This window comes from Panthera leo, chromosome B2, assembly GCF_018350215.1.
Source record: "Panthera leo isolate Ple1 chromosome B2, P.leo_Ple1_pat1.1, whole genome shotgun sequence".
Lineage (NCBI taxonomy): Eukaryota > Metazoa > Chordata > Mammalia > Carnivora > Felidae > Panthera > Panthera leo.
Window position 1 is genome coordinate 76,529,952 of NC_056683.1, and position 13,539 is coordinate 76,543,490.

General features: G+C 39.1%; 1 non-coding gene across 1 annotated transcript; it reads left to right on the forward strand.

Moving 5' to 3' along the window:
• Positions 1-4,255: 4,255 nt before the first annotated feature.
• On the forward strand, positions 4,256-4,361 carry LOC122220815. Its single transcript, XR_006202995.1, has one exon. It is a non-coding gene; the product is annotated as a U6 spliceosomal RNA (small nuclear RNA).
• The last annotated feature ends 9,178 nt before the right edge of the window (positions 4,362-13,539 follow it).

Consider the following 13,539-nt stretch of genomic DNA (forward strand, 5'->3'; position numbering starts at 1 on the left):
ACACCCACCGATCCGTGCGCGCCCGGCCCCCGCCCCCGGCGCCGCGGCCGCGTAGCCGTTCGCGGCGGTGTCCACGCCGCCGCCGCCCGGCGCTCTTCTCGCTCGGGAAGCTGCAGGCGCACGTGTCCCCCGGGGCGGGGCGAGGCAGACAATGGGGCGGCGGGGGGAGGGGAGTGGCGCCGAGACCCGCAGACCTCTGGTTAACCTAGCCGGTGGGACTCGAGTACGGGAGTCGCTACGGGGAGAGCGGTTCTCCCTGGCCGGACAATGGGACCTCCCGGGGTCCTGCGCCCGTGCAGCTTCACTTTCGCGAAAACCTTGGGCGGAGGGAGGGGTTCCCGTGGCTCGGACGAGGAAACCCTGGCTGCTTTTAGGAGGAACGGGGCTCGTTCCAGCGGACCCAGAAGCGACTCCGGCCGTGGGATGATACGAAGGCCAGATTTGGAAGCGAAACCGCCCGGTGGTGAAGAGTTGTGCAATAGTCTGTTTCAGTCCCTGGCCTTTTAAGCAGTTAAGGGCTTCCTCATAGCACAGTTTGAGCAACTTGAAGTAGCACAAAGCTGTGTGGTTAGGGCAACTGTGAGGAACATATCTGTGTTTCTTTTTAAAAATCTTAGCAACTAAATGTTACGTGAAGTGACATTTCCTTTGTAGCCGTTTACTAGTACAAGAAAGACAAGACAAAGACGTTAGAAATTCAGTCGCGGTATGGATACTAACTTTATCCAATTCAACTGTAATCTAATAGTGTCCTTTTTATTGAAAAGCTTTTTAAGAGCTCACTGGTTCCCGAAATAAGCTCTATGCTGTGACAACAAATCAGTGGTTCGAGGAAAAGTTAGATGAATACTCTTCAAAGTGATTAAGCACATAAAATGCTAGATTATTTTCCATAGGTAGCTGGAAATATGAAATATTTGACCAAAGTACTATCTAGCCTATCTGTTCAGCAAGGATCTGACATCTCCGCTACCTAAAAATCCCTTACTATTAAACATATATCTGCTATGGTATGCAGCTAATTCAGCAACAAGGATTTTAGCTCCTAATCCAAAGGTAGATAATCTTATAAATGAAAAACAACCCACATATTTACTACAAAAATAAAAAATGAGTAATCTTAGGAATTAAAGAATGAAAATAATGCATCTGAACCATCCAACGCTTTTTTTAGACCTTCCTGGTGATGGACATTCCTTAAATAAATAAAAAAAAAAAAAAAGAAGCCTTTACCTAGGCAATGTGCTCTACCAAATAACCAAGACTCCCAAATTAAAATCTCTAGCTCTTCTCTGACCTCTGATTCCTTTGTCTAGCCACCCCTGGACCTTTATGTGGGTTTTCAGGCCCTCCAAAACAACATTTCAAAACTGAGCACATGTTCTACCCCCCAGCCACCCACCCAATCTTCTATCTCCAGAGTTCCCATCTTCATGAACATCGATCATTTGCATCCAGCAGCATTAGCTGGAAACTAAAGAGAAATCCAAGACACCACTTTCTCCCTCTCAAAGCCTTGTCAGTTAACCAAAATCTTGTCAGTTTTGTGTTCTAATGTATCTTCACTTCTCTATGTATTGCAGCCAGAGGACAAGTCACCATCAACTACCACCTGGACTAATGATCTATAGCTTCTTGATCGTTCGTCCACCTTGCAGCTTTCCTAATCCATTCAAAGCCCAAGTGTCTTCCCCCACCCTCACTTCTCTTTTCATTGCAAATAAGACCCTGTGGAGCATCTGCTTAAAACCCTTCATTAGTTTCCCATTACACTTAGAACAAAAGCAAAAATCTTTAACTAGATCAACAAAGCCCTCCATGATCTGTTCAACCTGTCTCCTCAGCCACATTTCAGCCACTCTTCCAGCTTTGGCTGGCCTTCTTTCGATTCTGACACTTTTCAGGTTTGTACACACTGAGGACCTACACAGAGATGTGACTGATCCCCTAACCAGGCCTGAGAAAAAAGCAATCAGCCATGCTCTCCATTTGACACCTTTTTCAGTGAAGCAATAGTGTAATTTTCTTCCTGATCTACAGAACTTATTCCAGGCTTGACTCCAAGAATTACTACTACTGAAACATAGGAATCCCTAATAATACTAAATAACACAATAAAACAAAGCAAAACAAACAAACAAAAAAAAACCTACTAGATTGATTTGGTATAGTAGATACATGGGGCTAGATTAAAATGTATATGAAAGATCTGCCACAAGAAAGTGGTCAATAAGTATGTCTCCCTAATTGCTGAATCTTCTCTAGTACTTAGCACAGAATGTTTACTAAATATTTGCTGAATAAAACCAAAGAACAATAAAAGCTGAGACCCAAACAACCTTGATTCCAATATCAGATCTGCTACTCATGGAGAGTGAGGTTGAATAAATCATTTTACTTCTCAGAATTTCTATTTCCCCATCTATTAAAGAAGTTCATTGAGGGGCACCTGGGTGGCATCAGTTAAGCATCTGACTCTTGGTTTAGGCTCAGACCATGATCTCATAAGTTTGTGAGATCCAGCCCCATGTCAGGCTCTGAACTGACAGCACAGAGCCTGCTTGGGATTCTCTGTCTCCCCGTCTCTCTGATCCTCCCCATCTCATGCATGCTTCCTCTCTCTCTCTCTCTCTCTCTCTCTCTCTCTCTCTCAAAATAAATAAAACATTTAAAAAAATTAAAAGAAGTTCATTGAAACAGATACTTTTTAAGATCTAGCTCAAACTTTTATAATGTATAAAAAAAAATCTCCAGGGCACCTGGGTGGCTCAGTCAGTTGAGTGTCTGACTTAGGCTCAGTTCATGATCTCACAGTTGGTTCGTGAGTTCGAGCCCCACATTGGGCTCTGTGCTGACAGTTCACAGCCTGGAAACTGCTTCAGATTCTGTGTCTCAGTCTCTGCCCCACCCCACTCATGCTCTGTCTCTCTCAAAAATAAACATTAAAAAAATTTTTTTTAAATTCTCAAACTCTTTCTCTGACTTCTCACTGCTTTAAAAATATTCACATGTCCTATCTGCCATTTAGGATCTTCCCCATTTGAATCCCAACTTCCCTTTATAGCAAAATAGCCTGCTACTCCCCTTATATGGACCCCCTTTCCAAACAAAATAAACAGCAAAGACAACAAAGATTGATAATATCTGATTGGAATATCATCCCTAGTGTAGATGTGGAGAACTCAACACATTCACTGTTAGTGAGAAGACAAATTGATATAACTTATAGAAAGTAATTTGTCTATAATGCTTATTGCACTATTGTTTTTAATCCTGTACATAAGTGTGTGTGTGTGTGTGTGTGTGTGTGTGTGTGTGTGTGTGTATTATTATATATATAACCTAAACATCCAGTAATAGGGGACTGACAAAATAAATTGTAGTGCATTCACATAGTGCATTATTCTGGAGCCACTGAAAATAATGAAATAGCTATGGATGTCCAAACATGTAAAGATATTCAGGTTACATTCTTAAATTAAAAAAAAAAAAAAGTCAGGGCGCCTGGGTGGCTCAGTCAGTGAAGCATCTGACTTCCACTCTCCTAGTGATCTCCCCAGTTCCTGAGTTTGAGCGCCACATCAGGCTCTGCGCTGATGGTGTGAGCCTGCATGGGATTCTCTCTCTCCCCTCTCTGCCCCTTCCCCACTTGCATACTCTCTCTCTCTCTCTCTTTCAAAATAAATAAACTTAAAAAAAGTCACCTGTAGAATAATGTAGAGTGTGACATTTATTCATTTAATTGAGCACCTTCTGTGTACTAAGCTCCATTGTATGCACGAGGCTTACAATGATGTATGTCAAGATATAGTCATAGGTGATCCCTGACTCATGAAGCTTGCAGGTCTGTATGTATGTGTATAACCAGGTAAGCATGGCTATAAAGATTTTTGTTTCTATAGAAAATAATTACAATTAGAGATAAGGATGGGGTGGAGGGAGACCATCACTTTTTACTTCATACACTTTGGTTATACTTTTTACGATAAATATGTATTTTTACTTATTTTTAATTTTTTTAACGTTTACTTTTTGAGAGAGAGAGAGACAGACAGAGCATGAGCAGGTGAGGGGCAGGGAAAGAGAGGCAGACACAGAATCCAAAGCAGGCTCCAGGCTCTGAGCTGTCAGCACAGAGACTGACACAGGGTTTGAACTCGTGAATTGTGAAATTATGACCTGAGCTGAAGTTGGACGCTTAACTGACTGAGCCACCCAGATGCCCCAAATATGTGCTTTTAAAGAGTTAATCATTGTGCTTGCTTCAGCAGCACATATATTAAACTGGAAAGATATAGGGAAGATTAGCACGGCCCCAGCACAAGGATGACCTGCAAATGTGTGAAGCTTCCATATTTTAAAAAAATTTTTAATTAAAAAAATTAAAAATTAAAAAATTATTTATGTGCCTCATGAGTGTCTTTTTACCCATGAAGTAGTGAAAGGGTTAATTTCACTACAGTTAATGAAATGCAGGCATATAGGCATGCCTGTTTGAATTTTTTGTCATCCAAAATTCTTCCACTTAGTGCCACACTGTTTAGAAAAAATCATATTTTCTTTTTCCTACATTTTCTAAACTTTCTTCAATTGCCATATATTACTGTGCTAATGGAGAGGGGATCCCAGAATTAACATAGTAAAAATCCACAATACACCATCATTCTTTCCACAGAACCATAAAAACCTAGAACCAAAAGGGACTGGAAGTCATTCAATTCCATCTTCCTAGTAATCAAGAAATTTTTTGGAAAAAAAAAGTGGAGTTTTTTTTCCTTAAAATAGATTTTTTCCTTAAAAAGTGGTTTTTTTCCTTAAAAAATAATTTTTGCCTTAAAAAAAAGAAAGTATTTTGCAACATCCATGACATCTTATCTTTATGGTAATTAAAGAGTAGATGTGATAAAATTAATTCCTGCTTTGCAAAGACACTGCTAAGAGAATGAAAAGAAAATCTACAGACTGGGAGAAAATCTTTGCAAAGCACGTTATTTGTTAAAGGACTAATATCCAAAGTATGCAAAGAACTCTGGAGTGCCTGGCTGGCTCAGTCAGTGGAGCATGTGACTCTTGATCTCAGGGCTGTGAGTTAGAGCCCCAGACTAGGTGTAGAGATTACTTTAAAAAAATTATAAATCTTAAAAACATATGTGAAAAGAATATTTAAAACTCAACAATAAGAAAGCAAAGAACTCTAAAAAAAAAGAAAAGAAAAGAAAAGAAAGCAAAGAACTCTATTAAAAGATGAACAAAAGTTCTGAATAAATACCTCACCAAAGAAGCTATACAGATGGCAATTAAACATATGAAAAGATGCTCAACACCACATATCATTAGGGAGTTGCAAATTAAAATAGGGAAATACTACCACACACCTATTAGAGCCAAAATCCAAAATACTGACACTAAATGCTGGCAAGGATGTAGAGCAACAGGAACTTTCAATCATTGCTAGTGAGAATGCAAAATGGTATAGCCACTTTGGAAGACAGTTTGGCAGTTTCTTACAAAATTAAACATACTCTTGCCTTATGATTCAGCAGTTGCATTCCTTGGTATTTACTCAAATGAATTGAAAACTTAAGTCCACACCAAAACCAAAAATGTACTTGGTGTTTACAGCAACTTTATTTATAATTGGCAATCTTGAAAGGAACTGAGATGCCCTTCAATAGGTGAATGGATAAACATACTTTGGTATTCATATAATGGAATATTATTCTGTGCTATAAAGAAATAAGCTATGAAGCCATGAAAAGACACAGAGGGATCTTAAATACATTTTGTTAAGTGAAAGAAACCAATCTGAAAGAGCTGCAAACTGTATGATTTCAACTGTATGACATTCCAGAAAATGCAAAGCTATTGAAAAAGGTCAATGGTTGTCAGGAGTTGAGAGGGAGGGAAGGATAGATAAATGGGTAGAACACAGGGAATTTTTAGGGCAGTGAAATGACACTATTATGATACTATAATGGTGGATACATGTCATTATACATTTGTCAAAACTCATAGAATGAACTACCTAAAGAATGAACACTAATGTAAACTGTGGACTTTAGTTAATAATAATGTATCAATATTCACTTGTCAGTTGTAACAAACATACCAACTAACGCACAATGTTAATAATAGGGGACACTGGGGTAGAGGAGGCCTGGGGAAAGGAGTATATGGAAACTATATTTTCTGCTCAGTTTTCTTAAACCTAAAAATGCTCTTTAAAAAAATCTATTAATTTAAAAAATGCTAATGTATTTAAAAAATTTTTTTCCGTGTTTATTTATTTTTGAGAGAGATACAGAGTGTTAGCAGGGGAAGGGCAGAGAGAGAGGAAGACATAGAATCTGAAGAAGGCTCCAGGCTCTGAGTTGTCAGCACAGAGCCCGACAAGGGGCTCAGACTTACAAGCTGTGAGATGATGATCTGAGTCGAACTTGGCCACTTACCTGACTGAGCCACCTAGGCGCCCCCCAAATGCTAATGTTTTAAATATATTTGAAATGGTAGACATTCCTTCCATTGCTTTTTAAAAATCTTTAAAAAAATCTTTTTAGGAAGAGAGAGAGTGAGAATAGGGGAGAAGGGGTGAAAGAGAGAAAGAGAGAGAGAGAGAATCCTAAAAAGGCTCCATGCTTAGCGCCCAACACAGGGCTCAATCTCACGACCTGGGATCATGACCTGAGCTGAAACAAAGAGTTGGACACTCAACTAACTGAGTCACCAAGGTGCCCCTCTTTCTATTGCTTTTAGCTTCCTTTTCTTTTTTTCTTGTTTTTAAATTTGAAGTCCAATCTCAGGGGCACTTGGCTGGCTCAGTTGGAAGAACATGCAACACTTGATCTCAGGGGTGTGAGTTCGAGCCCCACATTGGGTATAGATATTACATAAACAAACAAACAAACTTTAAAGAAAAAAAGAGCCCAGTGTCATTTTGGCTGTTTGCATTTAACTTGTACAATGAAAGGTGACTGATTAAATTATAAGAAGCCACAAACTTTATACAGGTAACTACAAAAAGAACAAGGATTATGTAAACATAAACCATAATGGTTTTATCAAAATATTCCCATTCTATTCTGAATGGACTCCCAGAATACAAGCAATCTTTGGTGGCTCAGATTTTCATGATGAATCATGGCACAAAAGAGGAAAATATAGTAATAATCTTATACTGAACATGTCCATCATGGTATGTCTGAAAGCTCTTTCCAAGGGTAACTTTGCCCAAAGTCCCTGCTAAGGGAGCAGTCTAGGCTGTCAGAGTTTTACTCTGTATTACCACTCATCCTTGCCTTGCCACAGTTTATTAAACCAGCATCAGACACCAGACCATTTCTAGAGAAAAACCAAAGATAGAGTCAGTATCTTGAGGAGGAAGTTAGAGCTGAACTATAGGAGATCATGTCAAACTAAAATTATAAGGAAACAGAAACCATAAATAAGCAGAAGCTAGGAGGAATCCACTTACTACATTCATCATTCCACAAACACATTTTGAGCACCAATAATGTGCCAGGCACTAAATTAAGCACTAGGAGAATAAAGCAGAAATATACCTCTTGCCTTCATGGAAATCACAGCTAAGTGAGAAAAATACAGAATAAATAAGGAAACAAAATATTTATAAAATATGATAAATGCAAAGAAGAAGTTAACATAATATAGTGTTACAGAATGACAGGAAGGAGGACCTACTTAGGCTGGTCAAGGAAGGCCTTTCAGAGGAAGTGACGTATAAACCAAGATCTGAAAGAGTAAACCAAGGGAAGTGAGGAATAAAAGGGAGCTGGAAGAATATTTCAATGAATAGCATGTGCGAAAACTCTGAGAGAAGAAAGAGCTTGGTCTTTCCTGAAAGGAAGCCAGTGTGGCCAAGCATATTTGGTAAAGAAGATAATGGCTCAAGATGAATTTTGAGAAGTTGATAGGAGCAGAGCTAAATTATGCAGGACTATGTAAGTGCAATGGGACACCATTAAATTTTTTCACATGTTTAGGAACAAAATAGATATTGGGGGATGATGATAGAGTTGGAACCAGCTAAGGATGAAGTTACTTGGATGAAGGTATTGCAGAAGAAGTAGAAAGAGGTGGGACATATTCAACAGTGTATTTTGAACCTAGTTTGCCAAGGACCAAGTAGTGGACTGAAAGTAGGGAGTTAAGGGGAAAATTGATGGATGTTGATGCCATTTCCTAAGTTGAGGAATTCTGAGAGAATAAGATTTCAGGAGAGTATCAGTTAAGAATCAACCAGGGAAGCAGAAGCACTGTGAGTATTATGGAGTAAGGAGTTTATTATAGGAATAAGAATTAATATGATGGGAGAAGAATAGGAAGCAATGGTTCAAAAGGGAAAGTTGGAGGATGAGGGCTGAGCCACTAACCAGCCCTCCTGAAGCCTGGGTGAATAAGGGAGACATTGAAGGGGAATATAGGAAGCTGGGCACATCCAGTTGCTGGAGTGGGGTCATGAAGGAGAACTAGTGGAGAGCTATAGTGAAGGATGTTCTGTGGCCTGTGGCAGGCCTGGAGTCACTGTTGGTTAGTAGGATTAACAGTTGGGAAAAAGAGTTGGATGCAGACCAGGGGAGGCAGAGACTAAACTGAAACCAAACAGAACTTTGCATCTGTTTTTCACTACATTTAACAAAATTCACACATTGCATTTTATTGCTTTTTTATTTCTTTCAACTAAAATTTTTTTAAGTAATCTACCCCAAGATCAAGAGTCACATGTTCTACTGACTGAGCCAGCCAAGTGCCCCTCTTTTGCTTCTTTTCACCTAGAACCAAACTGTCCAATACCATAGCTACTAGCCGCATGTGACTATTCAACTTAATTAACATTGAATAAAATCCAAAGTTCAGTTCCTGAGTCACACTAGCCTCCTATCAAGTGCTCAATAGCTACTTGTGGCTGGTGACTATGATATTGGGTAGCACTGATACAGAGCATTTCCATCACTGCAGAAAGTTCTATCAGACAGCACTAATCTATGAGCAATCACTCGCATTTTCAATTATCTTGTTATAAGAGTATTTATTTTCTTTTAATGTTTATTTATTTTTGAGAGAGAGAGAGAGAAAGCAAGTGGAGGAAGGGCAGAGAGAGAATGGGACAGAGGATCTGAAGCAAGGTCTGCGCTGACAGCAAAGAGCCTGATGTGGAGCTTGATCTCATGAACTGTGAGATCATGACCTGAGCTGAAATCAAGAGTTGGATACTTAACCAACTGAGCTACCCAGGTGCCCTTGCCTTTGTTTGTTTGTTTGCTTTTTAAATGTTTATTTATTTTTGAGAGAGACAGAGACAGAGAGAGTGCAGGAGGGGCAGAGTGAGAGGGAGACAGAAGATCTAAAGTGGGCTCTGTGCTGACACACAGTCTGTGCCACCCAGGTGCCCCTGTTTTGGTTTTTAAGATGGCAGAAGTGGGGCGCCTGGGTGGCGCAGTCGGTTAAGCGTCCGACTTCAGCCAGGTCATGATCTCGCGGTCCGTGGGTTCGTGCCCCGCGTTGGGCTCTGGGCTGATGGCTCGGAGCCTGGAGCCTGTTTCCGATTCTGTGTCTCCCTCTCTCTCTGCCCCTCCCCCGTTCATGCTCTGTCTCTCTCTGTCCCAAAAATAAATAAAAAACGTTGAAAAAAAAATTTAAAAAAAAAAAAAAGATGGCAGAAGCATATTTATATACCTGTGGATAGAATTCAGTAGAAAGAAAAAGATGGAGGATACAGGAGAGAGAAGAGTTAACAAAGGAGTAAGGTTTTTGAGAAAACAAGAGTGAAAACAGTAGATATAAATAGTAGAAAGGGAGGGATTAGGCCAATGGGAAGCAGGAGGAAAAGAGACCAAAAATTCAGAGATGGACAAAAGATACTCTGAGAAAGAAAGACCATACACAGCAAGAGAGAAGACACAGAGTTGTCAGTCCCTTGAGCCTCCTGGGTCCTGTTGTCTCCCCAGGTCCAATTCTTGTGAGTGCTGACTGGACAATCAGTCTATCACTGAGTCTCAGATTCTTCAGTTCCACCCCGTGCCCCCAATGCTCATTCCCCTCCCATGTATCCTTCATGTAACAATCTATCTGGCTAAACTGAGTTCCTTGATCAAGCACAAAAGGGCCCTATTTGAATACTATCTAAGATTTAACACTTTATATGAATCCGTTGCATTACTTTGTCTATTTCTTCATCATAGCTGGTAAAATATGACATAATTTACTAGTTGTTTTTCTCCTTGTCTATGCATAGTGATTAGTGAAGTGGTAGAAAGGCCAGCAAGAAAAGTGTGAGGAAATATGGGGTGCCTGGGTGGGTCAGTCCGTTGAGCGTCTGACTGAATTTCAGCTCAGATCATGATCTCATGGTTTGTGAGTTGGAGCCCTGAGTCCAGCTCTGCGCTAATAGTGTGGGGCCTGTGTGGGATTCTCTCTCTCCCTCTCTCTCAAAGTAAATAAGTAAACATTAAAAAAAAAAAAAAAAGAAGCATGAGGAAATAAAAGTCCTAGGTAACTGGGTCACAGAATCTTCCAATAAGAGAAAGATCATCATATGGTTATCAGACTACTAACTTGTATATCTTCAGTTTTGTTTGCATTTTAAATATATTTATTATTTTTTTCTTATAAAAAATAATATATGCTCTTAATGAGAATTCAAGCGTTAAATAAATACATAAAATAGAACTAAAAATGTCCTAGAACCTCATTTTCAGGGACAATTACTGTATAAAAATACAATTTTCTGATTTTTATCTCTCCAGATACTAATATTATATTCATATATTTGACAATAATTGTCTCACACCATATATGTGTGTGTATATATATATATATATATATATATATACACATAACTGATATAAAGTGCTTTTTTCACTTAATATGTGTATTTTACCTACTTTTCACATCGTCACTAATTATTGCAATATTGTACTCTTACAATAATAAATATACTATTATACTTCAGCTGACTGATAGGATTTCCACATATAAAGCATATAGTTTTTTCCTACAGGAACCTTTAAAATGCTTGTCCTATAAACAAATATTAAAAAAAAATCCAAATGACACTTGTACACATTACTGATGTACCAAATCTGATTAAAAATCATAGTAATATACATGACTGCATGGTCATTAGTTTCACACAAGTTCAGAGCTGCCTTGAATTTTTTTGAAGTCAGCATTTGACAATTTAGTCTTCCACAGGCTAAAGGTCAAATGTAATAGTGTAACAGCAGATTTTAGCCTCATTCCAAAGCCAAAGCCAAATTTCAGTGTAATATTCATAGCAAAATGTGTAGGCTGCAGCCAAAGCTTCACTTATAGGCAAATTTATGATGTTACGTATTTCCACTGTGGGAAAATACAGAACGATAATAAATGAACTAAGCATAACATTCCAATCAGAAATAGAGAACTATGGGGCACCTAGGTGGCTCAGTTGGTTAAGCATCTCACTATTGATTTTGGCTCAGGTCACAATCTTACAGTTCATTAGATTGAGCCCCACGTCCAGCTCCATTCTGGCAGCACAGAGCCTGCTTTGTTGGGATTCTCTCTCTCTCTCTCTCTCTCTCTCTCTGCCCCTCCCCTGCTTGCTCTCTCTTGCTGGTGTGCTCTCTCTCAAAATAAATAAAATAAAATAAGAAATAAAGAGCTATGAAATAACATAAGGTAAAATTTAAAAAGGAAAAATGAGGGTGATGGGCACTGAGGAGGGCACCTATTGGGATGAGCACTGGGTGTTGTATGGAAATCAATTTGACCATAAATTTCATATTAAAAAAATAAATACATAAATAAAAATTAAAAAAATAAAAAGGAAAAATGAGGAAAAACAGAAAAAATCCATTGAAAAATAGGAGAAGAATGTAATTCATTTATATACCCCAAAACTATTTTTCCTTCTAAAGAACCAGTAATACAGACTAAAGTCAGGCAGCTTAACTGAGGAAAGAGGGTAAAAACACAATTCAGAAAATTAAGAATGATAATACAATTACATTTACAAGATTTTGTTTTTAATCATGAATACTTTATGTACTACTCCATAATGCTGTGCTGTAAGTCTGGAAATTTGATAAAATTGAACATTTCCTAGGAAAATGTGTTATCAAATAAGTGAAGTAAAAGACAGAAAAGAATTAAAAACTAAGGGAAGGGTGCCTGGGTGGCTCAGTCAGTTGATTTCTGCTCAGGTCATGATTGCACAGTGGACAGATTGAGTCCTGCATCAGGCTCCATGGTGGGCATGGAGCCTGCATGGGATTCTCTCTTTCTCCCCTCCCTGCCCTTCAAGTGTGCATTCGCTCTCTTTCTCAAAACAAATAAACATTAAAAAAAATACAACAGGAGAAATTAAAAAGATAAAGAATTAACTCCTCAAAGGGTTTTGGGCCTAGATAGTTTGAAGAGTGGATTCTTTCATGAAAAATATAATTATACTGTTATAGAAATGGTTACATAGAATGGAAAAAGAAAGTCTCTTAGTTCATTTTATAAAATCAGCATAAACTTTGATATAAAACCTGACAAAGCACAAACACACAAATTCAGAACAATTTCCACCATTAAAGAAATGTAAAAATCCTAAATAAAACAAGTACTTGCAAGTTAAATTCTCCAATTGGTTAGAAACATGGTCAAGTTTATCCTCAAACACCTGATCTAATACATCACATCAAGAGGTCAAATAGATCATTGCGACAGATGCCTAAAAGGCATATATGAAGGGGCACCTGGGTGGCTCAGTTGGTTGAGCATCCAACTTTGGCTCTGGTCGTGATCTCACGGTTTATAAGTCTGAGCCCTGCATTGGGCTCCATTGCTTCGTATCCTGTCCCCCTTTTTCTGCCCCTCCCTCTCAAAATAAATTAACATTTAAAAAGGCATATGATAAAAATAAAACCTACTTTCGAGTTTTGTTTTGTTTTGTTTGAGCGAGAAAGAGAGAGAGCATGAGCAGGGGAGGAGAAGAGAGAGAGGGGGACAGAATCCCAAGCAGGCTCCACAAAGTGTGCAGAGCCCCATGTGGGGCCGGAATTGTCCAAACTGTGAGATCATGACCTGAGCTGAAATCAAGAGTTGGACACTTAACTTACTGAGCCACCCAGGTGACCCTGAGTCTTTTTAAAAAGTAATCTCTGGGGCGCCTGGGTGGCGCAGTCGGTTAAGCGTCCGACTTCAGCCAGGTCACGATCTCGTGGTCTGTGAGTTCGAGCCCCGCGTCAGGCTCTGGGCTGATGGCTCGGAGCCTGGAGCCTGTTTCCGATTCTGTGTCTCCCTCTCTCTCTGCCCCTCCGCCGTTCATGCTCTGTCTCTCTCTGTCCCAAAAATAAATAAAAAACGTTGAAAAAAAAAATTAAAAAAAAAAAAAAAAAAGTAATCTCTATACCCAGGGTGGGGTTCAGAGTCACAACCCCAAGATCAATAGTTGCACACTCTACCAACTGAGCCAGCCAGGAGCTCCCTATATTTGAGTTTTATTTTTTATTTTTAAATTCTTTTTTTAAAATTTGCTTTAATGTTTATTTA